This window comes from Coenobita brevimanus, chromosome 72 (assembly GCF_032717465.1).
Source record: "Coenobita brevimanus isolate Jiangsu-jjx chromosome 72, ASM3271746v2, whole genome shotgun sequence".
NCBI classification, from domain to species: Eukaryota; Metazoa; Arthropoda; class Malacostraca; order Decapoda; family Coenobitidae; genus Coenobita; species Coenobita brevimanus.
In genome coordinates, this window is record NC_137025.1 from 41,019,650 (window position 1) to 41,047,430 (window position 27,781).

The 27,781-nt window shown below is 43.7% G+C and overlaps 1 protein-coding gene across 1 annotated transcript in view; it reads left to right on the forward strand.

Annotated features, from left to right (window-relative positions):
• The window catches only part of LOC145407112 (TLC domain-containing protein 3A-like), a 117,889-nt gene that overhangs the window by 18,369 nt on the left and 71,739 nt on the right, over positions 1 to 27,781 (forward strand). The gene's annotated exons all lie outside the window — the stretch shown is intronic.

The window sequence follows — 27,781 nt, forward strand, 5'->3', positions numbered from 1 at the left end:
TATTGCATAGTAAAGCAAAAGGAAAAAAGATGCACAACTTTTTATGATTCTCGGTCGCATATTTGCCTCGCGATCTTTTTCTTTGATTAGTCAGTGTAAATACAATTTTTATGATAAGATGCTGACTGTGGTGTTTTTTGAAGCAGAATATTTGTACTTTATCGTAGTATGATCTAAAAAGGAAAACAAAAAAAAATCAAAATAACAAAGTTAGGTGAAAACCAAAAATTTAATACCTCTCCATAGAAAAATATTTGGCAAAAAAAAAATAAAATAAAATAAACATATAAATCTGGTTTAAACCATGTAAAACTACAAAGCTACTGCCTGCCACACACAGACTAAGCATTCCGCAACATGATGCCCAAGTCCGTTTGCTATAATATGTAAATGCAATTAATGGTGGTTATTTTACAAGAATATCTTAAAATGTGGAAGCATGCATGGAAAAGTTTGAAAGGAATGACAGAGTGTTTTTGATTGGTGATATGAAGGGTAATGTAGGGAATGTGAAGGTAGATGGAGTAGTTGGTGAGTGGGGTGTGACTACTGAATGAGAATGGCAGTGCTTTAGTGGACATTTGTGCTGGGGGGGGAGGTTGGTGATAGCCAACACTCTCTTCAGGCACAAAATGATCCATAGGTATACATGGCGAGTGTTGAGAAGAGTGGGTGGTGAACTGAATGAAAGGAAGGCAATGATTCATTATGTGTGTGGATGAAAGGGTGCCAAAGTGTGTAGTGGATGTAAAAGCATATAGAGGTTGGGGGAGTGGACTTTCTGACCAACACTTGGTGGTGGTGAGAATCAAAGTCCAAGTGAAATGGAGAAATAGAAGAAGGGAAGTACGGGAGGAAGTAGTATATGCAAGGAGAGGGGAAAGATTAAAAGAAGATGAGAAAAAGGCAGAATATAAGAGAGAAGTGGAGGAGCAATTGGGTAAATATGGATTGTAGCAGATGGGGGATGTGGAATGTGTGTGCAAGATATTCACAGAGGAAATCTGTGCAATATGTGAGATGTGTGTGGGGTGAAGAGAAGATGAATGGGGTGCAAGGAACAGCATGGTAGAATGAAGAGATGAGACAGGCTGTGGCACAAAAGAAGAAAGCATATAGGGAATGGATGAGAAACAGGGGCTGGGAAGCAGTCGAGAGATGGAAGAGAGATTTATATGGAGAAAGGAAGAGAAAGATGAAAAAATTAGTAAGGGAGAGTAAGAAGAGAGTGGATGAGGAGTTTGGAAGGAATTTGAGTGTAAAGTGGAGGGACTGTAAGAAAATGTTCTGGAAAGAGGTAAAGAGAGTAAGACAGGGTGGCAGTGAAGTTAATCGGGGAGTGAAAGATAAAAATGGTAGATTACTAGTGGAGAAGGGAGAAAAAGTGAGCTGATGGAAAGAACATTTAAGGAATTGGTGAACATAGAGAATGGAAGTAATGTGAGTATAAGTGGCTGGGAGAAGGAGGGATGTGAGAACCGAGGAAGAAATCAGTAGGATGGAAGTTGTGGAAGCAGTGAAGAAAGTCAAAATAGTTGAAGTTGGGTATGCACACACTAAAGTTACAAGATAAATCACTGGGCCTTTGTAAACAAACTCAGAAGCAACAAAGTTTTACATTGAGTCAGTAATTCATTAGACCACACCAACAATCACAATACAGTATCACAGAATTATTGTATAAAGATGTGACCATACCCATTAAATAACTAATCAATACTTTATATAAATAGGTTACATAAACTAACATTTTAGCTGTAGTGCAAACATATGAACCCTGAGTGTGGCCACAAGACATTAACTATAAAAAATAAATTATGCAAAGAACAACACTTTATACCTGGAAATTAGACACCATTAATTTATTTTACAGTACATGTAATTACTTATGTGAAATGGTGGTATGTTGGGGCACCCATCATTCACTCACTTGATGTAGTGATGCCTACTTCTTCCTTCATGTCAATCATTCTTTTTCTGAGTCTGTCCTCCTCTCTTCCTATTTCTTCCATCCTTCCTGTCACTATTTACTACTCTTCTTTCCAATAAGAGAGAGGCTAAATGGGGTCTTGTAACTCATGAAATCATTTACAATGCTGGGTGGTAACCATATAACAGGGTGACATGTAGCCTGCTACTGTGCCCATTAACCCTTTGAGATTCCGGTGACACATTTTCGCGCCATTTCAAATCCAACCTCAGAGATTCCGATGACGTGTTTATGTGTCATTTTAAGATCTATCTATCTGTCTATTGCCAGATGCCTTAATCCCATAAGGGGTGGCCACAAACAAATCGCCTCCAAGTCGTCCTGTCCCCCGCCATTGCACTGCCCTGCTCCCAACTCACATCCCCCTCTCTCAGATACCTCTCCACTCCATCCCTCCATCTCGTCCTTGGCCTCCCCCTCCCTCTCCCCCCCTCCACCTCACTCACATACACTCTCCTCGTCAGTCTGTCACCCTCCATCCTCTCCACATGGCCAAAACACCTCAGTGTGTTCCTCCTAATGCTTCCTATCACATCCACATCCACACCACAACACTCCTTTATATCCTTATTTGTCAGCCTGTCTCTCCGTGTGATGCCACAGGCTCCTCTTAAATAACTCATTTCCACTGCTCTCACTCTTGACTTGTGTCCTTCCAACAACGTCTAAGCTAAACTTCCATACATTAGAGTTGGTATCACAATACTGTCATGTAGTAACTTTTTCACTTCCATGCTCACTTCCCTGCTTCTTATCACTGCTTTCAAGGAATCAGCAATCTTTCTTCCTTGTTGTACTCTTTCAAGCACTTCACCCTCCAAACTTCCATCCTTACTCATCACACTCCCCAAGTACTTAAACGTACTCACATTTTCCATTTCCTCCTCATCCAACCTCACTGTACGTTCACTGACTTCACCTTTCTCAAAGACCATCACTTTACTCTTCCCAGCATTCACCTTTAGATTCCGTTTCTTACACACTCTCCCAAACTCATCCACCAAGCCTTGCAGCTCCCCTTCGTCTTCACCTAACAACACAGTATCAACTGCAAACAACAGTACAAGGAGTTTCCAAACACTACCCTGTCTCACTAGGGCAAATCTATCATCCACTTCCCTACCTTGTATCTCTTTTATTACCCCATCCATGTACAGATTGAACAACCATGGAGACATGACACATCCCTGTTTCAACCCACCCTTCAAAGAGAAAAATTCACACAGTTCACCATCCACACACACTGCAGTCTTAGCACCATCATACATACTCTTCACAGCATTCAACAACTTCCCATCTACTCTATATATTCCTAATACTTACCACAATCCTTGTCTATCCACCCTGTCATATGCTTTCTCCAGATCCATGAAGGCTGCATACAACTTCTTTCCCTTCTCTAGAAACATTTCCACTAAAGATCTGAGAATGAATATCTGATCTACACAACCTCTTCCCTTCCTAAAGCCTCCCTGTCCTTCTCCAACTAATTCCTCTGTTATTTCCCAAACTGTCAATAAGTATCCAACCATACACTTTTCCTATTATACTAAGAAGACAAATGCCCGTATGATTACCACACACTTCTTTTTCCCCTTTTCCTTTGTACAAGGGAATAATTATACCTGACTTCCAATCCTCTGGGACTCTACCTTCCTCCCAGGCCAATCTGCACATTTTCCACATCCATTCTACTACTCTCTTTTCCCCCATGCTTCAGCATTTCACCACACACTCCATCACTTCCTGGGGCTTTCCCCAATTTGACTTTCTTCATTGATTTGTGATATGGTGCTTAAGGAACAAGGGATGAAAAAGAGGACTTATGTACCTAGGAGGAAAATGTGGAAGCTGAAAAACCAAGTACGTAGTAAGGGATGCCTTCTATAGCGAGTTGAGGAGAGTGGTGGCTGAACAGGGAGCTGTAGACAGAGGCGTTAATGAACAGTACAGAGCCCTCAAGAACAATTTCTTGAGAGTTACTGATGTAACATGTGGTTGGACAAGAGAACCACCAAGACATAAAGTAACTTGGTGGTGGGATGAGGGTGTAGAAGCTGCAGTTAAGGAGAAAAGAAGGCTTTTCCAGGAATGGAAGAAGGGTGGTAGCAAAGAGGAATATTTGGCTGCCAAGCGGAGGGCTAGAAGAGAGGTATACAGGGCAAAGTCTGAGTCACAGAGACTATTACTTGATAACCTAAATCATGGGGAAAGGAAAAATATGATATTTAGGGTGGCAGGTCAGGTGAAGAGGGATAATCGGGATATTATAGGTGAGCAGTGTGTGAAGAATGATGAAGGAAGGATAGTGGTGAACAGTGAGGATATTAAAGATGCATGGAGAGAGAATTATAACCGGTTGTTGAATGAGGAGTTTGACTGGGACGGGGAAGGTTTGGAGCCAGCAGATCCAGTGTCTGGCCCTTTACCTTTGATTGATGCTGCTACTGTGAGTGAGGCAATAGGCAGGATGAAGGTGGGGAAGGCAGCACGTGTGTCTGGGTTGACCGCCGAAATGTTGAAGGCCTCAGGTGATATAGGGGTGAGGTTAGTCACTGACCTGATAAATAGTATTTATGAGTATGTTGTCCCAGATGATTGGCTGAAGAGTGTAATTGTAAATGTGTATAAAGGGAAGGGTGATGCCCTGGAAAGAGGAAATTATAGAGGTATAAAGCTTTTAGATCAGATAATGAAGGTAATAGAGAGAGTGTTAGAAGGTATGATTAGAGAAAGAGTGAATATTGATGAGATGCAGTTTGGGTTTATGCCAGGTAGGGGGACCACTGATGCTATATTCATTGTTCAACAGCTTCAGGAAAAATATATTGGTAGGAGAAGGGATCTTTATTTTGTTTTTGTTGATTTGGAAAAGGCCTTTGACAGAGTCCCTAAAGTGGTGGTGAAGTGGGCAATGAGAAAGCTTGGCTTGGAGGAGTGGCTGGTTAGGGTGGTTATGGCTATGTATGTGGGTGCTCACACCCAGGTAAGAGTGAATGGAGATTTGAGTGATGAGTTTCCATGAATGTTGGTGTGCATCAGGGGTCAGTCTTGAGTCCCATGTTGTTTATCATGGTAATTGAAGCCCTTTCACTTGACTTTAGAAACGGACTCCCGTGGGAGTTGTTGTATGTTGATGATTTGGTGTTGATTGCAGAGAACGAAAGGGAGGCGGAGGAAAGGTTTAGGAAGTGGAGAGATAGTATGGGGCACAAGGGTTTAAGGGCAAATGCAGATAAAACAAAAGTGATGATATCTAGGGTTGGTGGCGGTACTGTCAAAGACAAGGGAGAGTGGCCATGTGCAGTTTGACACAAGGGCGTGGGAAGTAATTCCATCTTGTGCGGTGTTTGTGATAAATGGGTGCATAAGAGATGTAGTGGTATCAGAGGTAGACTGTGAGATAATGCTGATTTTATGCGTACGGCATGTCAGGGTGAGCAGGTGGAGATTGTCAGACGTGAAAGGATTGAACTTGCTGGTGAATCTCTTGAGTGTGTGGAAGAGTTTTGTTATTTGGGAGACATGTTGTGTGCTGGAGGTGGGGCTGGAGCTAGCTCTGTGGCTAGGGTGAGAAGTGGTTAGAAGAAGTTCAGGGAGCTCTTGCCTCTTCTGACATTGAGAGGACTCTCCCTACGTGCTAAGGGGTCTTTGTATGCAGCATGTGTTAGGAGTGTAATGCTGTATGGTAGTGAGACCTGAGCAGTGAAGGAGGAAGATATTCGCTGGCTCAGACATACAGAAATGACAATGATTAGATAGATGTGCAGTGTGTCCCTGCATCCAAGGCCTGGAGGGGCTGGGTTTACGATGAAAGAGTTGAGAGGTAGGATGGGACTGGAGTGTATTGGTGTTGTGATGAGGAGAGGTAGATTGAGATGGTTTGGACATGTGGAGAGGATGGGGGGATGATAATTGGGTGAGGAAGGTGAGAAGTGTTAATATTGGGGGTGGGGTTATGAGGGGTAGACCGAGAAAGACATGGGACGAGGTCATTAAATGTGACCTCAGGGTTAAGGGACTGAACAGGGAGGCTGCAATGGATCGTGCAGCATGGAGAGCCGCCATTAGGTGACCAAGGCCGACACATGCAAGCATGTTGGAGCCTTTAAAAACGAAAACAAATTGCTTCCACATCTTTTATCCTACTGATTTCTTCCTGTCTGCTCACCTCCCTCCTTCTCCCATCCATTCCCTAGCCACTTATACTCACATTACTTCCATTCTCTGTGTTCAACAATTTCTTAAAGTTTCTCTCCATCTGCTCACTTTTTCTCCCTTCTCCACTAGTAATCTGCCATTTTTATCTTTCAGTCCCCTACTAACTTCACTGCCACCCTGTCTTACTCTCTTCACCTCTTTCCAGAACATTTTCTTACATTCTCTCCACTTTACACTCAAATTCCTTCCAAATTCCTCATCCACTCTCTTCTTCCTCTGTCTTACTAATCTTTTCACCTCTCTCTTCCTTTCTACATATAACTCTCTCTTCTGCCTCTCAACTTCTTCCATGCCCCTATTTCTCATCCATTCATTGTATGCTTTCTTCTTTTGTGCCACAGCCTGTCTCACCTCTTCATTCCACCATGCTGTTCTTTGCACCCCCTTCCGTCTTCTCTTCACTCCACACACCACATCACATGCTGCATATATATCTTCTGTGAATATCTTGCGCACACCTTCCACATCCCACATCTGCTCCAATTCATATTTACCCAGTCGTTCCCCCACTTCTCTCTTATATTATGCCTTTTTCGCATCCTCTTATAACCTTTCCACTCTCCTTGCAATTGCTCCTTCCTCCCATCCATCCCTTCTTCTATTTCTCCATCTTACTTGGATCTTGATTTTAGCCATCACCAAGTAGTGGTCAGAAAGTCCACTCCCCCAGCCTCTAAAAGCTCTTGCATCCATTACACATCTTCACATCCTTTCATCCACACACACATAATCAGTCATTGCCTTCCTTTCATGCAGGTCACCACCCACCCTTCTCATCACTCGCCATGTATGCCTGTGGATCATTTTTTGCCTGAAGAGGGTATTGGCTATCACCAACCCCCTCCTGGCACGAAATGTCCACAAATGCACTGCCATTCTCATCTATCTCAGCAGGCACACCCCACTCACCAACCATTCCATCCACCTTCACATTCCCTACTTTACCATTCATATCACCAATCAAAAACACTTTCTCTTTCCTTCCAAACTTTTCCATGCACACTCCCACATTTGTCCAGAACGCTTCTCTCATTCTGCTTGCACGATCTTGCGTTGGTGCATACACCCACACAATCACCCACATTTGTATTCCAACTTTCAGTCTTACCCACACAATCCGTGACCCAACTGATCCATACTCTCTTATGTTCTTCTTCCATCTTTTACTCACAACAATACACACTCCTTTTGCCCTCTCATTCTCACCTACTGCTGCACATATACCCCATCCATACTCCCATTCTCTCACACTCTCTCCTCTCAATTTAGTTTCAGTTACTCCACATACATTAGATATTCATCCTAAAGTGTTTTGTGGAAAAGTTTCTAGAGGAGGGAAAAAAGGTTATGCTGCCTTCATGGATTTGTAGAATGCATATGACAGAGTGGATAGACAAGGAATGTGGAAAGTATAAAAAAAATATGGAGAAAATGGGGAGCTGGTTAATGCTGTGAAGAGTTTACGTACGAGGACGCTAGAGCTGCAGTGCACGTGGATGGTGAACTGAGTAAATTTTTTCATCTGAATGTTGGATTGAAGCAAGGGTGTTTCGTGTCTCCATGGTTGTTCACTTTGTATATGGATGGAGTTATGAAAGAGATACAAGGTAGGGCTGTGAATGTTGGAGCAGCCCGGAATCTCTGTTCTGTTGTTTGCAGATGATTCTGTGTTGTTAAGAGAGTATAAATAGGAACTGCAAGGCTGGATGAATGAATTTGGGAGAGTATGTATGTATGGAATGGAATCTAAAGGTGAATATTGGGAAGAGTAAAGCTTGGTCTTTGAGAGAAATGAAGTCACTGAATGCACAGTGAGGCTGGATAGTGAGAAAATGGAGAATGTGAGTGCATTCAGTATTTAGGTAGTGTGATGAGTAAGGATGGGAGTTTGGAGGATGAAATGCTCGAAAAGGTACTGCAGGGAAGAATGGTTACTGGTTCATTGAAAGCAGTGATCAGAAATAGGGAAGTGAGCAGGGAAGTAAAAAAGTCGCTGCATAACAGTATTGCGATCCCCACTCAAAAGTGTGGAAGCAAAGCTTGGACCTTTTTGGAAGGACACAAGTCAAGGGTGAGAACAGTGGAAATGAGTTAAGAGGAGCATGTGGAGTTACATGGTGATACAGACTAACAACTAATTAAGTGAAGGAATGTTGTGGTGTGGATGTGGATGTGCTAGAAAGCATTAGGAGAAATACATTGAGGTGGTTTGCCCATGTGGAGAGGATAGAGAGTGAGAGACTAACTAGGAGAGTGTATGTAAGTGGGTTGAGGGGTGGGGTGGGAGACTGAGGATGAGATGGAGAGATGGTGTCGAGAGGTATATGTGCAAGGGGGATGTAAGTTGGGGGGAGGATAGTGAAATGACAGGGTACAGGGCAACATGGAGGCAATATGTTTGTGACCTCCCCTTCCAGGATTAAGGCATCTGGCTTTAGATAGATAGAAGGATAGACTCTAGACTTTCATTCTGTTTAAGCTATTCAGAAAAGACAATGCTCCTTCTGACCTGTCTTTATTTTCATGTTTTTTTTGGTGGTTACCATATTACTGTATGATCACATTTTTACTGTTAAGCAAGGAATTATTGAACAGTACAGTGATCCCTTGGTTATTGTGCATAATTGGTACTGAGCATGGTGCGTGGTTATGAATCTGCAATAACAAAAGCACGTAACCTATGGGAGTAGTAGTAGTAGTAGTCGTTGTTCCCTAGGCAGTCTGGCCGAACAGCCCCGAGTCCCTTAGGAAGGCCATGGCCAAAACCGTGCTTTCCCACAGAGCTCTCAAAGAGTGTATGTTGTGTTGTTGGCATAGGTGATTGTGTGCAATGCAGTCCTCCATAATGTACTTAATAGTATGGGGTGCTGTGTTGCATCCTGGACAGACATCAGCAACAGAGTCATCCAGTCTCTTCTGGTAGCTGAAGAGGGCTGGATGGTGCCCACATCTCAGCCTGGCCAGGTGGACCCTGTCCTCACGTGGGCGATAGGATTCAGAAGGGTGGATGTTAGGAGGCCGTGCATACAACTGTGTGTTGTCTTTAAGTGACTGAATGGAGCAGCGAGTGATCTGAGTGTGGATATGCTTCTGGAAGCTGGTCTGAGGTGGGCGAGGGGGAAGAGATGACATTATTTGTGTATGGTATCATGTGCTGGGTGTTGTTTTGATGTTCCTTGGTGTGGGTGGATGTGCTGCCTTGTAATATAGTGGATGTTGTGGGTTTGTAGAGGCTGCAGCAAGAAACTGGGTGCCTCTCATGTCTAGATGATCCTTCACTTTGAGGACTTTGGTTTCTTTATGTAGGTGGTCTGTGGGTGTAGTAGGTGTGCAGCCTGTGATTATTTTTAGGGCCTTGTTCTGTATGGTCTGTAGAGTGTTGTAGTTTGTTTTGGTGAGGTTAGGAGCCCAGGCAGGGTTTGCATAATTCATCACTGAACCTATGTATGGTTTGTATACTGTGGTGGTGGTTTCTTTGTTGTGTCCGAATGTTGTATGGGCAAGTGACCTCAAGGCATTAAGTCTTGGTGTTATTTTATTTTTAATGTTTGTGATGTGTTGTTTAAATGACATTAATTTATTGTATGTTACACCAAGGATTTTGTGTGTGTGTGTGTGTGTGTGTGGTAGGGGAGTGTTGTTTATGGTGAGGTGTGGGATGTGACTCTGTTCTGCTGCCCAGTTTGTGAGAAGGGTCACTGAAGATTTGGCTGGGGCTATTTTGAGCCTGTTTGTGGTGAACCATTCGTGTAGTGTGTTGAGGTAAGGTTGGATGATGTGTGCAGCTGTGTTTGCGTTTTGGTGCGTACATGTAAGTGTTATATCATCTGCATAGGAAGCTATGTGTATCTGTGGTGTGTGGGGTGTGGGTATGTCATGCATGCATAGGTTAAAGAGTGTAGGGGACAAAACAAGTCCTTAGGGGACGCTGTTTGTGAAGTTTCTGATGTTAGAAGACTGACCGGCAAATGTTACGTGTGCACATCTCCTGCTAAGTAGTTTGCCAGCCATCTTTTTGTGTTATTATGCATGTTTGTGTTGAGTATTTTGTTTGTGAGGTTGTGGCTGGGGATGGCATCAAAAGCTTTGCTGATGTCTAGTGTGATTAGTGTTCTGTGTGGTGGCCTAGCTGAATTCATGCCATCGAAAACTCTGTGTAAGGTCTGTAAGAAGGGTGTTTGTGGAGTGTAGTGGCCTAAAGCCATGTTGTGATTGGGCTAGGGGAATGTGAGGTGTGACTAGTTGTAGTACCAGTCATTCAGTGACTTTAGAGGGGGTGCAGAGGAGTGTGATGGAGCAGTTTGAGGAGGGTAATATGGGGTCTTTGTTGGGTTTAGGGATAGTGATGACAATGCCATGCTTCCAGATGTTGGGTATTATGTTGTGTGAGTAGCTGTAGTTTGATATGTTGATGAGTGCTTGTATGCCTTGTGGTCCAAGGTGTTTAAGTGAATGTTGCTTATGTTGTATGGTCCACAGGCAGATGAGTGCTTAAGGTTGTTAATGATGTGCTTCGTCTGGTTGTAAGTGAAAGGTGCGTAGTCTGGGTCTGTGGGGGACTGTCTCTTACGTCGGTTGATATGTCGGTCTTCGGGATGGGGGTTTAGATGGCTGACTTGTGAAAAGTGATTGATGAGAGTGTTTGCTTGTTTGTTTGAGGATATGGTGTCTGTTGTTGTGATGGTAGCGTGTGATTGTGTGGTGTTGCTGTTGGAAAGTGTGATGCTGTTTAGTGTTTTGTAGAGTCTGCTGATGTTTGTTTTGTGGTCAAGTGTTTGGAGGTAATTTTCCAGTTTAGTGTTTGCTGTTCAGATATTTTATTGTTTATTTGAGTGTTGAGTTCTTGTATTTGTTGCACAGTATCATGTGTATGGGGTGTTGAGGAGTGTCGTACTTTGTCCCGTTGTCTGATGAGGCCTTAAATTTCTGATGTGAAGTTGGCGTTGTCTCTTTCTGTTGCCTCTAGGGATGTGTCTTCTGTCTGCATTTTGTATAATTGTTATGAAAGTGTGCACAGAAGTGTTGATGTTTGTGATGGGTGTACTGTTTAGTGTTTCGAAATGTTGTTCTGTTTCAGTTACAAAGGCCTCCCAGTTGTCTCTCTTATAATTAGTGTATGTGTGTTTGTGGCCAGCTGGGGTGATTCTGGTTTTGGTAGTGATGATGACTGGGAGGTGATCAGAACCTAGGGTTTTGACCACTCTCCAGGATGTAGTGGGGGCAAGGTTTGGGGAGAAGGTGATGTCTGGGGATGATGGGAGGAAGAGAGCTTGGTGTGGGATATGGGTATGTTGGTCTAGATTGTTCAGTATGAAAAGATGATCTGTCTGGGGATGTAGTATCAGCCCTCTGTCTGTGTCAGGGTTGTTGACACCAGGCTGACGACTTGGCGTTGAAATCACCACCGAGGATGATGTTGGGTATGTTAGTGATGTGGTGTATCTGTGGAGAGTAATTGTGTGGTACTGTGGGGGACAATTGGGGGGGAATGTATGTGTTAGCAATTGTTATGTGTGATTTGTTACCAGTTCGTATTTTAATTTATTGTATTTCTGTTGTGGTGTCATGTGGGGGGAGAAGTGACTTTGTGTGTGCACTGGTATCTGCAGTTGATGGATTTGTGTACCAGGGTGATGAGTCCACCGCCACCGCCATCGGCCCGGTCTTGTCGAATGGTGGTGAAGTTATGAAATGTCGGTGTTTTCAGTGCACTGTGTAGTTTTGTTTCTTGTAAGATGGCAATGTGTATGTTCTGTTGTTTGATGAATTGTGTGAGTTCTTGTTTTTTGGTGTTTATGCCTTCTATGTTTAACTGAAGGATGTTTATGTTGTGTGTGCGGTGTGTGTTGGCTGCTGCAGCACGAGAGGGAGGTGGTGTGGGTGGAGGGGAAGGGGTAGGAGGAGGTTGTGATGGAGGTAACCAATGGGAGTTATCCTCATTGTTACCAGATATTCCAAGGCAAGCCCAGATTTTCCCTTTTGCAACAATATAGACCCACCAAATGCATGTATACAGTTACGGTAAGTATCAGAAACACACATAGGAATGGTTAGGTTAATATCAGAAACACACATAGGAATGGTTAGGTTAATAGAAAGTAATGAAAAGGGCACAGTAATGAAGGAACATGTGCCATATAGACCTGAGATGGGTGTAAGGTAAGGGGTTCTAAGGCTAGGGGGTAGAGAGTGAGTGGTCTCCACCTCCTAGGATCAACTCCATGATTAGGGCCTCATCTTTGAATCCCTCAAAACCATCAGAAACCACAGATTTTGCACCATCATTGTCAGCAAAAACTAGCTCAAGTGCATGATAACAATGTTTTTGAGCCAAAAAATGCATGACAGTGGCAGCAGTAGAAATTTTCATCTTCCATTGATAACAAAAAACTGTTATAACCAAGGAATCATTGTACTTCTGTGTTTGTCAGATGCTTGTCTGTGTTTTACCATACGAGGTGCTATCCAAAATTTTCCTGACTGGGATCGCGACTCTTAAATGGGTTGTAATAGCGCAATGCACTTCTAGGTGGCAGTACTAACATGCATTGTAAATCAATGTGCCATGCGGCGCAAAGCTAGGCGGACGTGAGAATTAGTGACGTTTGTTTGTTTACTGTCGTGCACTTGCCATCTGGTGATTTTCAAGATGGGTATAAAATGGGAACAGTGAATTTGCATCAGATTTTGTGCGACTCAAGAAAAATGCAACAGAGACCCTGGCAATGATTCAGTAAGTGCCTGGTGAGCAGTCTCTTGATCAGACAGCCTCACCAAGACCCAAAAGTGCCAGACGGGTGGAAAGCAATGTCAAGAGCATGCTGATCATTTTCTTTGACATCAAGGGGATTGTGCACAAAGAATTCATCCCAGCTGGTCAAACTGTCAGTTCCAACTTCTACTGTGAAGTTTTGCGGTGACTGTGTGAAGATGTGAGAAGGTGATGCCCTGATCTTTGGCAAGACAACAACTGGCTGCTTCACCATGATAACACTGTAGCTCACAGTGCACTCAAAACCCAGCATGTTTTTGGCCAAGAACAACATGCCTATCGTCCCCCAGTCAATCACCCTCATTACTTGCTATATTTGACCCCCCTGTGACCTCTCTTTTCCCAAAAATGAGAATCAAGCTGAAAGGGCGCCATTTTGATACCACTGAGGACATCTAGAAGGAATAGCCGGAGGGAGATGCTCAACACTCTCGTCGAAAAGGACTTTCAGGGAGCGTTCCAGCAGTGGAGGAAGTCCTGGGGCCACAAGGAAACTACAGGTATACCCCAGTTTAATTATGCAATTGGTTAAGTAAAAACCCTTCGTTAGGTGGGGTATCGTATCTTGGGATAGATTTAACATGTAAAGATAGGGATGCGTTTTTGAGCCTTGGATTTCCCCCCAACCAAGTCCTAGACCCACCCAAGTGAATCCAAAAACAAGTTTAAATCCAGTCTAAATGGCCTAACAGCTGTAAAAGAAGCTAACCTAAGCCTAACTCCTGTATATAACTCACTAAAACCAACAAATAAAATCTGGAAATCGTCAGATATAAGTCTGGAAAAAAAAAAAGCTTAGTAAACTGTAGCCAAAAATGACAATGTTCACCCTACCTATAGCTAAAACACAGTAATCTAAGTAAAAACAGTTTATAAGTCAACATAAACACACACTAAAATATCAAAATAAAAAAATAAAAATAAAAACCGGGGTTTGGCCATTGTTAGGTGGGGTATGGTGGTATCTCTACTCCCATCACTAAGCCAGGGTATCACATCTAGGGGTATCATATATCAAGGTATACCTGTACTTCAATAGGACCTATGGTGAGTTTTCTGCTGTATATATATATATATATATATATATATATATATATATATATATATATTTATCTATCTATTGCCAGACTCCTCAATCCCGTTTGGGGTGGCCACAAACAAATCGCCTCCATGTCGCCCTGTCCCCCGCCATTTCACTGCCCTGCTCCCAACTCACACCCCTGTCTCTCATATACCTCTCCACCCCATCCCTCCATCTCATCCTCGGCCTCCCCCTCCCTCTTCCCCCCTCCACCTCACTCACATACACTCTCTTCGTCAGTCTTTCACCCTCCATCCTCTCCACATGGCCAAACCACCTCAGTGTGTTCCTCATAACGCTTCCTATCACATCTACATCCACACCACAATGCTCCTTTATATCCTCATTGGTCAGCCTGTCTCTCCATGTGACTCCACAGGCTCCTCTTAAATAACTCATTTCCACTGCTCTCACTCTTAACTTGTGTCCTTCCAACAACGTCCAAGCTTCACTTCCATACGTTAGAGTTGGTATCACAATACTGTCATGTAGTAACTTTTCCACTTCCATGCTCACTTCCCAGTTTCTTATCTCTGCTTTCAAAGAACCAGCAACCTTTCTTCCCTGCTGTACCCTTTCAAGCACTTCACCCTCCAAACCTCCATCCTTACTCCTCACACTACCCAAGTACTTAAACGTACTCACATTTTCCAATTCCTCACTGGGCTGAAAATAACTTTCACTCTCACATCAGAACTGTAAGAAAGGCATTGGAATGTTTCATGTTGGTCTGTTGCCATTCCAAAATTTTAATTAACCTGCCCCATCCCATTGATGTACATATGTGCCTGAATGTTTCCAACCTCACTGTACATTCACTGACTTCACCTCTCTCAAAGACCATCACTTTACTCTTCTCTACATTCATCTTTAGATTCCGTTTCTTACACACTCTCCCAAACTCATCCACCAAGCCTTGCACCTCCCCTTCGTCTTCACTCAACAACACAGTATCATCTGCAAACAACAGTACAGGGAGTTTCCAAACACTATCCTCTCTCACCAGGGCCACTCCATCATCCACCACCCTACCTTGTACCTCTCTCATTACCCCATCCATGTACAGATTGAACAACCATGGAGACATGACATATCCCTGTTTCAGCCCAACTTTCAAAGAGAAAAATTCACTTAGTTCACCATCCACACGCACTGCAGCCTTCACACCATCAAACATACTCTTCACAGCATTCAACAACTTCCCATCAACTCCATATATTCTTAACACTTTCCACAATCCTTGTCTATCTACCCTGTCATATGCTTTCTCCAAATCCATGAAAGCCACATACAACTTCTTTCCCTTCTCTAGAAACTTTTCCACTAAAGATCTAAGAATGAATATTGATCTACACAACCTCTTCCCTTCCTAAAGCCTCCCTGTTCTTCTCCAACTAATTTCTCTGTTCTTTCTCTAACTCTGTCAATAAGTATCCTACCATACACTTTTCCTATTATACTAAGAAGACAAATGCCCCTATATATATATATATATATATATATATATTCATTCATTCATTCATTGCCAGACGCCATGTATCCCAAACGGGGTGGCCAAGGCTTAGAGTTAATTGTTTTACAGGGAGGGGCTCTAATCCTCCACGAACCCCACTTGACACGTAGGGAGAAGAGGATTCGAACCAGCGCTTGCAACTGCGTGAGTACAGCACCTTACCAAAAAAGGATTGTGGACTATGAAACAGCAGTAACTTTGGTGTGCAGTCCATACCACATATATTATTACAAACAACACCTGCCATTAGTACAGCTGGCAGGGAAGTGTCTACATTCTTTTGCACATGCTAAGGACAGGACTCTTGCTACACATTTTATGGTCTGTGGCAGCGTAGGACTGGCCTGCTGTCTCTAACCTCAGTCACTTTACTCAAACATGGCAAAGATGTCTCCTTTCTGTTCAGCTGACAGCAGGAGATAATGAAACTGGCTGTTTGTTTGACTACTAACCAAGGAGATTCACTCCTCTCGCATAACTATGGTTCGATGAAATTTCAGCAAAGTGGACATCTCACAGGTACACTGAGTGACAAGCCAAGTGTCTTCTTGCTACCCAGGGTATAATTTACTGCACTTGGTGGTGTAAGAAGGTAATGTGCTACAGCTGGATGTGGCCCCATTAGGTACTACATCAGTCGGCAGTTAGTGCCAGTGTGGCCCCATAAGGTATATATCACATCAGCCAGTACCTCATCCCAGGCCTCTTTGTAAAATGGAGAAATGAAGGATTGGTCACTGAATGGGTGTCTGTGATGTGCGGTCCAGCATCTCACAGGTGTGAACGTAGTGTGCAGCGATGGGCTTGCGACAGCCAGATATATATATATATATATATATATATATATATATATATATATATTTTTAATAACAGAACGGAGGAAGGAAAAACAAATGAATTTAAAAAAATAACCCATACACTAGATTACTGGTGTACTCTGTTCATAAAATATTTGTAACAGTTAGACTTGAACAGCTGTGGGTTGAAATTTGGAGGGAAACAACTCTGGGGAAGCGAGTTCCAGAGAGATGCAGTTCGGGGAATGAAAGAATTCTGATAGGCAGAAGTTCTGCAATATGGCTAAGTGACATTCCAGTCATGAGCGCTACCAGATGCCCGAGTAGCACGAGGGAAGGCATGGAGAGGTGGCACCATGGACGCAACTTCGTCTGAGCATTTGCCAAAAAACTATCTGTAAAATAATGCAAGGGAGGCAACATTCCTTCTTACTTGCAAGGGAGGTAGTTTATTTGTAATGGCAGGGTTGTTAATAATTCTAACAGCTTTGTTCTGAATTTTATCTAGTTGTTTTAATGCAACCTCTCCACATCCATTCCACAAGGGTGAGCAATATTCAAGCTGAGAGTGCACATGACTCTTATAAATTATAGCTAACTGCTCATCAGCAAAGAAGTTACGGACTATGTACAATAATCCAAGTTTGTTTGAGGCGGTTTTAGCAAGTGACCTAACATGAGAGGTCCAGCTGAGGGCATTGTTAAGTGAGATCCCAAGAATTTCAATACAGTAATCACTCTAATATCCAGACGCCCAATATCCTAACATCCCCACTACCCGGACATAATCGTCCGGGGATCCAATATTCCCAAAATGGTCCGAAAACCCCAAAAAATAAAAAAAATAAAAGAATTTTTCCCGCCCGTAATTTGAACTTGCCGCGCACGGCGCAGGAGAGCATTGTTGTGGCGCGTCATTCCTTCCTCCGACGTTCGATAGAGCGCCGCTGCATCCTCCCTACTTTCCGCCTCTCTCTCGCCGCGAGTGCACGCTCGTCGTTATGGCTGCCCACGTGATCGCTTTTGTGGTGGTGCCTTACCTGCTGCAGGGCCTCCTGCTGCTCTTGGGCCTCCTCTTAGTGTGTGTGATGATGGCCCTGCCACCTGAGAAAAGGAAGAGAGTGGTGTTGATTCTGGAGAAGAAGCGGGAGATATTGGAGAAAGTAGATGCAGGGTGGTCTTCTTCCCGCATTCTCCGCGAGTTTAACCTGGCCCGGTCTACTTTGTTCGATATCAAGAGATCCCGAGACAAACTCATGCAGTACACGGCTGACTTCTCGTCGAGAAGCAAACGCAACGTGGAAAGGAAGGTTATGTTTACCCCCAAGTTTTGCAGAAATCGACCGATCCACGTTGATTTGGTATCGACAGCAACGTGCTGCTGGTGTGATGGTACGTGGAACGGAGCTGAAGGCTGCTGCTGAGAAGTTCGCCAGGCTTCACGACGCCCTAGACTTCAAGGCATCCGAGGGGTGGCTCTTTGCGTTCAAGTTACGGGATGGCCTTACCAACCGTAAAGCACATGGCGAAGCATTGGACGCTAACGAGGATGGAGTTGATGAGTTTCGGCACAAGTTGAAGGGCTTGATCGACAGGGAGGGCCTCACTCTCGGTCAAGTCTACAACGCAGACGAAACTGGCCTATTCTATCACTCGCTGCCAACGAACACTCTAGCCGAGGAGATGGAGAAGCGTGTACCTGGCCGCAAGCTCTCCAAGGAACGGATATCTGCTTTGTGTTGTGCCAATGCTAACGGCATGCACCGGCTCAAGCCCGTTGTTGTTGGCCGCGCAAAGCAGCCTCGGTGCCTTCGTGGGGTGATGGATGTCCTTCCTGTCGTCTGGTACCATTCTTTGAAGGCATGGTTCACAGCTGTGATATTCAAAGACTGGTTCCACCGCCACTTCGTCAAGGAGGTCATCCATTACCAGACGAAGACACTGGGAATCCCGTGCGACCAGGTAAAGGCCCTCCTTCTCCTCGACAATGCACCTGCCCACCCGTGCGACAAGGACTTGGTTGCTGAAAATGGCCGTATTAGGTGCATGTTTCTGCCACCTAATACGACTGCTCTCATCCAACCAATGGACCAAGGAGTGATCGTGGCAACAAAGCACCTATACCGTCGGAAGTTCCTGGACGAGGTGATGGTTGTTCTCGAGGACGAGGACGAGCGCAGGGAGGGACGGGACACACGAGGCAAGCGGACTTTGGAAAACCTTCGGCGCTACAACATCAAGTCTGCGCTGTACAACTGGGCTAGTGCATGGAAGGAAGTTCCTGTGAAGACTCTGGAAAATGGTTGGTTTCGTCTGCTTCTCGGAACGGATGTGGAGTACGATTTTCTAGGATTTGACGTGGATGACTTCCATGCACGGCTACGTACGCACGGCGACGATGTAGATGTGGACGATGTTCGTAAGTGGTTGGATGACGACGAGGGCGATCCTGGGTATCAGACGTTGTCTGATATCGAGATCGCGTCTTCAGTTGCAGGTGTCAGTACCGAACTTGAAGATTGCGACGATGAAGGCGACGATGATGTGGACTCCTCTCAGCAGGACATTACTCCAGCCATCCCCAAGCTGAGCGCACTCCGGGAACATCTAGAGTTCGTCCTAGACTACCTGGAACACCCGGACTGTGACAGGGAGATGGGGCCCTTGGGACTCGTGGAGGAAGTGCGTGCTTTCAGGCAACGCATCATCAGTCGTCAGAATCGTCGGTCATTGCGTCAATCAACCATTGACAGTTTTTTCAGGCCCGTGACCCCTGCTGTGCCCAGCCCTGGCTCCACTCCGTTGCTTCCCCAAGACAGGCCCTCATGCTCCGAGCCACAGCCCAGCACATCAGCCACGGTGGAGTCACCGCTCGACATGAGTTTGCGGCTGTCTTCAGAGTCGTCTGCAGTGGGTACGCCATCACCACGACCCAGCGATGCACCCCTAGGTCACCTGCCAGTGATACTCTCGGACTCTGACAGTGAATAAACAGCAAGAACTTCTCCACTAGACCACACGGGAATTTAAAGTGTTGTGCAGTGAAAAAACAGTGTGTTGTGTTAAGGATTTACAGGTGTGAGAGAAAAGACTCAATTGAAAAAAAATTTAACGTAAATAGACATTTGTTTTGGCTTTGGAAAATTATAAGAATGGGAAAAGTTAAAGTGCAACACTTAGTAAGTTACAATGGAGCATTAGTTAGACAAGAGTGCACACTGTGAAGAGAATGGACTTCTGTGTGTGATTTACTAAGTTCAGTGCAAGACTTCAGGAACAGTGTACTGCAAGTGCTTCAGGAAATCCTTAATGTCAGAGTCCGAGAGGAGGCGGTTATTCATCGAGGTGGCCATGGACTTGCTGTAAGTAGGCAGAATGTTTCATATTGTACTTTTTTCCATACTATACTTACCTCATTTCACTCTTTAATGTCCTTTATTGGTGTGAATAGGGTGTTAGGAGCTATGCATATGCAGTAGGAAGGTGTTTTTCTGAGTTAAGCTAGGTTAGGGTCCATAAGTACCAGTCCAGAAGCCAGTCACCAGAATGTTTATTAATGTATGAACATACTTCTAAACCCTCATTTTATGTTTCTTTTGCATTTATTTCAGTCATTTATGTGCCTTATTGGTGTGATTTGGGTCTTAAATAGGTGCTATGCATGTCCAGAGGGAGTTGTATAGGTCTGGTAAATTACCAATATGCCGGGAATCGAACCAGGGACTCTCAGATCAGAGCCAGGCAGCATACCACTACACCACGACCAGGTAAAAGTTAACTCACGTTGTCACAATCTTGTAACCAACGTCCCTCCGCCCCCACTGTGGGCATCAAGAGGATGAGTTAACCCCCTGGCACTCATCCTCTTGATGCCCACAGTGGGGGCGGAGGGACGTTGGTTACAAGATTGTGACAACGTGAGTTAACTTTTACCTGGTCGTGGTGTAGTGGTATGCTGCCTGGCTCTGATCTGAGAGTCCCTGGTTCGATTCCTGGCATATTGGTAATTTACCAGATGATTTTTCCTGTGTACAGTACAGGTTTCTCCCTTCAGTTGTATAGGTGTTTCTCTGAGTTAGGGTCCATAAGTACAAGTCCATAAGCTGGGGCCCAATATCCGGACAGAACCAATATCCTCACCTACCTGTGGCTCTATTACGTTGGATATTGGAGTGATTACTGTACTTTTGGAGATGGGAATATTAATGGCACTGAAGGTAATGTACGAATCTGGCAATATCTGTCTATTAGTAAACTGTATATATTTAGTTTTACTAGCATTAAAAGAGACTAGGTTGTTTTGTCCCCATTCACTGATCGTGGATAGGTCTTGCTTTATGGAGATGGCTGTACTGAGTTCGGAGGTAGAGGTATCAGACTTTGTAAATGGGTGTCTGAGTGTGAATGAATTATGTAGTGTTGAGTCATGTGCGTATGAATGGATGGGATTGTGGGTGACAGATAAGAGATCATTAATATGAACCAGGAATAGGGTTGGGGGCAGAACTGACCCCTGCGGCACGCCGGTGTTAATTGAGTGGAAATTGGAATATACATCATCTACTTTTCGTTTTCGTTTTTAAAGGCTCCAACATGCTTGCATGTGTCGGCCTTGGTCACCTAATGGCGGCTCTCCACGCTGCACGATCCATTGCAGCCTCCCTGTTCAGTCCCTTAACCCTGAGGTCACACTTAATGACCTCGTCCCATGTCTTTCTCGGTCTATTCCTCATAACCCCACCCCCAATATTAACACTTCTCACCTTCCTCACCCAGTTATCATCCCCCATCCTCTCCACATGTCCAAACCATCTCAGTCTACCTCTCCTCATCACAACACCATTACACTCCAGTCCCATCCTACCTCTCAACTCTTCCATCGTAAACCCAGCCCCTCCAGGCCTTGGACGCAGGGACTCACTGCACATCCACCTAATCATTGTCATTTCTGTACATCTGAGGCGGCGAATATCTTCCTCCTTTACTGCCCAGGTCTCACTACCATACAGCATTACACTCCTAACACATGCTGCAAACAAAGACCCCTTAGCACGTAGGGAGAGTCCTCTCAATGTCAGGAGAGGCAAGAGCACCCTGAACTTCTTCCAACCACTTCTTACACTAGCCACAGAGCTAGCTCCAGCCCCACCTCCAGCACACAACATGTCTCCCAAATAACAAAACTCTTCCACACACTCAAGAGATTCACCAGCAAGTTCAATCCTTTCACGTCTTACAATCTCCACCTGCTCACCTCGACATGCTGTACACATAAAATCAGCATTATCTCGCAGTCTACCTCTGATACCACTACATCTCTTATGCACCCATTTATCACACACACCGCACAAGATGGAATTACTTCCCACGCCCTTGTGGCAAACTACACATGGCCACTCTCCCTTGTCTTTGACAGTACAGTACCGCCACCTACCCTAGATATCATCACTTTTGTTTTATCTGCATTTACCCTTAAACCCTTGTGCCCCATACCATCTCTCCACTTCCTAAACCTTTCCTCTGCCTCCCTTTCGTTCTCTGCAATCAACACCAAATCATCAGCGTACAACAACTCCCACAGGAGTCCGTTTCTAAAGTCACGTGAAAGGGCTTCAAGTACCATGATAAACAACATGGGACTCAAAACTGACCCCTGATGCACACCAACATTTATGGAAAACTCATCACTCAAATCTCCATTCACTCTTACCTGGGTGTGAGCACCCACATACTCTTATTTTCCTGTCACTAAGATATGAAGAAATCAAAGGAACAAAAGACGTTAGTCCATAGCAAGGGAGTTTGGACAGCAGGGAACGGTGTCATACTTTGTCGAAAGCTTTAGAAATATCAAGAGCTACTGCATGAGTTTCTCCACATAGATCAATTGATTGATGGATGGTATGAGTTAGGAAATTGATTATGTCAATGGTGGATCTTTCATGGTGAAAACCATATTGTCTGTCACTAATTAAGTTGTTGGATTCAAGATGTGAATGGAGATTTGAGTGATGAGATCTTTAGTGGAAAAGTTTCTAGAGAAGGGAAAGAAGTTGTATGCGGCTTTCATGGATTTGGAGAAAGCATATGACAGGGTGGATAGACAAGGATTGTGGAAAGTGTTAAGAATATGTGGAGTAGATGGGAAGTTGTTGAATGCTGTGAAGAGTATGTACAATGGTGCGAAGGCTGCAGTGCGTGTGGATGGTGAACTAAGTGAATTTTTCTCTTTGAAAGTTGGTTTGAAACAGGGATGTGTCATGTCTCCATGGTTGTTCGATCTGTACATGGATGGGGTAATAAAAGAGGTACAAGGTAGGGTAGTGGATGTTGGAGTGGCCGTGGTGAGAGAGGATAGTGTTTGGAAACTCCCTGTACTGTTGTTTGCAGATGATACTGTGTTGTTGAGTGAAGACGAAGGGGAGCTGCAAGGCTTGGTGGATGAGTTTGAGAGAGTGTGTAAGAAACGGAATCTAAAGGTGAATGTAGGGAAGAGTAAAGTGATGGTCTTTGAGAGAGGTGAAGTCAGTGAATGTACAGCGAGGTTGGATGGTGAGGAACTGGAAAATATGAGTACGTTTAAGTACTTGGGTAGTGTAATGAGTAAGGATGGAGGTTTGGAGGGTGAAGTGCTAGAAAGGGTACAGCAGGGAAGAAAGGTTGCTGGTTCTTTGAAAGCAGTGATAAGAAACAGGGAAGTGAGCATGGAAGTGAAAAAGTTACTACATGACAGTATTGTGATACCAACTCTAACGTACGGAAGTGAAGCTTGGACATTGTTGGAAGGACACAAGTCAAGAGTGAGAGCAGTGGAAATGAGTTATTTAAGAGGAGCCTTGTGGAGTCACATGGAGAGACAGGCTGATGAATGAAGATATAAAGGAGCGTTGTGGTGTTGATGTGGATGTGATAGGAAGCATTATGAGGAACACACTGAGGTGGTTTGGCCATGTGGAGAGGATGGAGGGTGAAAGACTGACGAAGAGAGTGTATGTGAGTGAGGTGGAGGGGGGAAGAGGGAGGGGGAGGCCGAGGATGAGATGGAGGGATGGGGTGGAGAGGTATATGAGAGATAGGGGTGTGAGTTGGGAGCAGGGCAGTGAAATGGCGGGGGACAGGGCGACTTGGAGGCGATTTGTTTGTGGCCACCCCAAACGGGATTGAGGCGTCTGGCAATAGATAGATAGATAGATAGGATTTTACGTATCTTGTCTGTATTTTAAGTGGGGCAATTTCGGGAAAGTCAAGTTCTAATACTGGGACATTCTGGCTGGTATCGTCTATGGTAGAGTTTCTGGCAAGTGTACTGGCAGAAATATCTGCTTTCCCACATGGGTCATTTGTAATTTTGCCATCTGAAGAGTTTAGTGGGGGAATGGAAGATGCCTTGTTAAAGTTGTTATTGAAAGAATTAAGATTTGACCAGAATATTCTATTGTCATTAGGGTTGTTAAGAAGTTTTGATGCTTTCTTTTGAAGAAAGTTTGATTTAGCTAGATTTAATACAACTTTTGCATGATTTGTAGCTATTTTAAATTGAGAGAGTGATTCAGATGTTTTTTATTTTATGTAAGAGTTATATGCTAATGACTTTTGGGCTGTTGCTCTGGCACAGTTGCCATCAAACCATTTTGGAGAGTTCGATCTTTTAGTGAACTGTTGACTTTGTATGAATATATCCATACCAGCTAGTATTAAGTCGCAAATGTGGGACTGGGTGGAATTGGGATCACTAGAGAAGAAAGACTGCCATGGAATGTCAGCAAGATAATTTCTAAATCCATCCCAGTTTGCCCCATCAAAGTGCCTTCGGGTCACCCTGACAGATTCGGAACGGGGAGGTGTGGGGGGGTTAACTAATGAGGCTTTGATGATTGTGGTCAGAGGATCCAAGTGGTGACAGTACCTCTATCCTGTATTGATCTGGATTATTTGTCAAGAATAAATCCAAAAGATGGGCATTATGGTCAGGATTATCAGGTATTCTGGTTGGTTGCTTTACCAGCTGGGTGAGATTAAGTGATTCTGCAAACAGCTCGCACTCTAGAGATTACACTTGTAAAGAAATTAACTGGGAAGAAAGTGATGCAGGTAATAATACCAATACATGGGGTTATAAATTACAAGGACAGGCAACAGGTAACTTAAGAATGCAATAACCATTTTAACATTATGTATGTTAAATTCACCCATAATGGTTATATCGGTGCTGAAGGCAAGGTTAAGGTTACTCAACTGTGTGGATATGGAATCAAATACACTGGGTTCCGAAGAAGCATTGGGGGAGCGATAGACTACACAAATATATTTGGTAATATTTCGACAACTTAGTTTATATAATGAGTAGTCAAAACTCGATGAAGTGAAGTTTAAAACTGTGTCAACTGCATATTGGGATTTGATATAACAACAGGTGCCGCCCTTGTTACGGAAGTTTGTAAGGAGATGGTAACTGGGAAAACAAAATGGAGATATATCGGTAGAGGGTGAGATTTGTGGTTCTGTGAGGAAAAGGGCCAAAGGGGATATGGACTGAAGGAAAAAATGAACTGAGTTTAAATTTGTGGTAAGGCCGCGGATGTTGGTGAAGAATAAGGCTGCACTTTCACTTCCTCACTGACAAGCATCAGCAGAAATAACAACAGTCGCTGCCGGCACAGTCGCTTGATGGCGACCGGGAGGACCCTGTGCCGCCAGCCCTACCCTGCCGGTGGTGGCAATCCAAGGTACCACCTCATTTGATAGTAACATTGCAGCGGCCATTACTAAAGAAAGTGAATAGAAGATGTGATATGTTATGCGCATGTAGTGTGGTGTAGACAGTTGAAGGTAGAGGTATTATGAGAGCATGCAGGCCTACTCTCTATGTAAATGAATGCACTGAAAATGTTCAGCAAAGAGAGATGGTCGGGATCAAGTCCTGAGGGCTGGTGAAACGGGAGCTCCAGCACTCCCCATCACCAGCTTGCCATCCTCCTCGGGAGTACTGCCCTGTTCGACTGGTGCTACAGTCTGCTCCGGAAAATTTTGGATAGCACCTCGTATTCTTCTTCGGACATTTCTTGTGTTAAGTTCTTATAATGAATGATGTTTTTCTAGTTTATTCTTTATGCTTCCTGATGATTTTATTCAGCTTCAAGAAGATTTTTTTATCATTATTATTATTATTAGCTGGGGTTGTGTACCAGCATAATTTCATAAGTAGGCTCTCGTAAACTGAATAAATTACAGTAAGACCTCACTATAATGGACTAATTGGGGCCGAGGCCATGCTGAAAAATGTGAAATTCCGATAAAAACGACATCCGGACCTCCCCATGCTAACCTGGACTTTTTCTGATATATCGGACATTAGTCCGGATCGCACAAACGTTTTTTAAACTGTTTGGACTATCATTGCAGTACTGTACTGTGTTATAACTTCACTACGTTAATCATATGGTATATTACTGTATATATAATAATACTGTACTGTACACTGATAAACATGTCTTTTATGTACCTTATTGTGTTGAACGTTGCTGAAGTGGTCAGACAGTCCAAACTGCTTCTGGCTTTATCGGACTTATTCCGATATACTGTATAGGAATTTAGTCCGGTAGCTCCTCGTTTCTGATAAAAGCGAATTCCAGTCTGTTGAAGTCTGTTATATTGAGGTTTTACTGTATTATGAAAGTAGCAAAAAATTCTTGAAAAAGAAGTCACCATATTAAATGAGATAACTATGTTTGTGGTCAGCCAGCACACTAGTTGTGTAACATGTACATCTGCACCATGCTATCATAGCCTTCCCTACATACTTATCTATTTTTGCCCATCCCATAGTTGGTTGTTCAGCACTTAAGGAAGAGCAACTTCAGGTGCCCCTAATCACCATGTACAAAGACTTGGCACTGACAGTGAAGGGATCATCTCATCACAACCACCAAGGGTAATTTGAATTGCTTTTGAGCTCCTCGTTTTCTGTTGCGGTCCAAGGTTCATCTGGATGTGAACCTGGTGAACTGCAGGCTGAAGCTGCCGTTCTGCAGACCACCATCCCCTTTTTAGTGGATAGGGAGGGAGCTAAGGGACAATTGTTTAACCAGGCAGCAGAACGGTCTGGCTATACTGGTACAATCATGTGAAGGCAAGACTTTCCTACACCTCCTCTTCATTGTAGATGTTATTTACATATTGCATGGTATTATTCATTTGCATGTTGCTTATATGGACACAGCCTTTATAATAGTATATAAGGTACAGAAACAGACTGTTAAGGATGTGATGCTTGAAATCCTCATGAGCTGACAAGAATACAGCCCTCAGTCTGGGATGTGCACTTGCTGTACTGCACAAGTACAATTCGAAAGGATGCCTCAGCAGTCAGACATATGCTGGACGGAGCATAAAAATTTATTAAATTTGTGGGACAGGAGACCTATATTCATGGTAAGTAAATGCCTCCACGTTAGTTTAAACTTCTAAAGATTCAGGGATAATAAGAAGACAGAAGGTCTCTTTTGTAAAGATGTGGATGCTCTAAAAATCAGCTGGCCACGAAACACTGGTAAGACAACAAAGGCTTTGTGTACAATAAATATGTCCACCTAAATTTCAGCAAAGAGTAAATCTAGTGGCAAAAGGATGAATCCTGAATCACCAGATTTTGAAGGGTTTCAGGGTAAATCCAAGGAGATGGAGAAAAAGTTAGAGAAGGTGGTGGCCATCATCAACTCACTTGATGTAGTGCAACCAACTTCTTCCTTCTCATTTATCATTCTTTTTTAGTGTCTACCCTCTTTCTGTTTCCATCATATTTCCTGTCACTTTTTATTACTTTTTTTTTCCCCTTTCAGGTGGTTTTACATTGAGTGACAAGCCTAATGGTTTCCTGCAAGCCAGGAAACCATTTACAATGCTGGGTAGTAACCACACCCCTTACATATTCCCTACATGTCAGCTAATAAGTTAGCGGAAGGTTAGTGCCCCTTCTCGTTGAACAACTGACTCAGTCAAATGGCCACCCCTTACAGGATTATGGTGTCTGGCTATAGATAGGTAGAAAGGGTGGTGGCTGAGTGGGAGGTTATGATGAGCATAGAATTGTTAGAAAGAAGAGTACAGGTAATTTGTGAATAAGGATTTTGGTAAGGATCTCGTAGAAAGGTTGACTGCTTTGGAGAAGAGACTAGCTGAAGGGGATGAATTGGAGGAGAGAAAGATGTAGGCTGAGAAAGAATTGGTAGAATATAAGGCAAAGGCAGAAAGTCAGATTAAGACATTAAAGGAAGAGAATGAACCATGAAAGAGAGGTGAAAGGGAAAAGCAGGTGACAATGGAGGAGGTGGAAACAGAAATGAAAAATATGGAGAATGCATGGCAGGTAGATGAAATAAATAGAAAAATTGCATTAAATGTAATAATG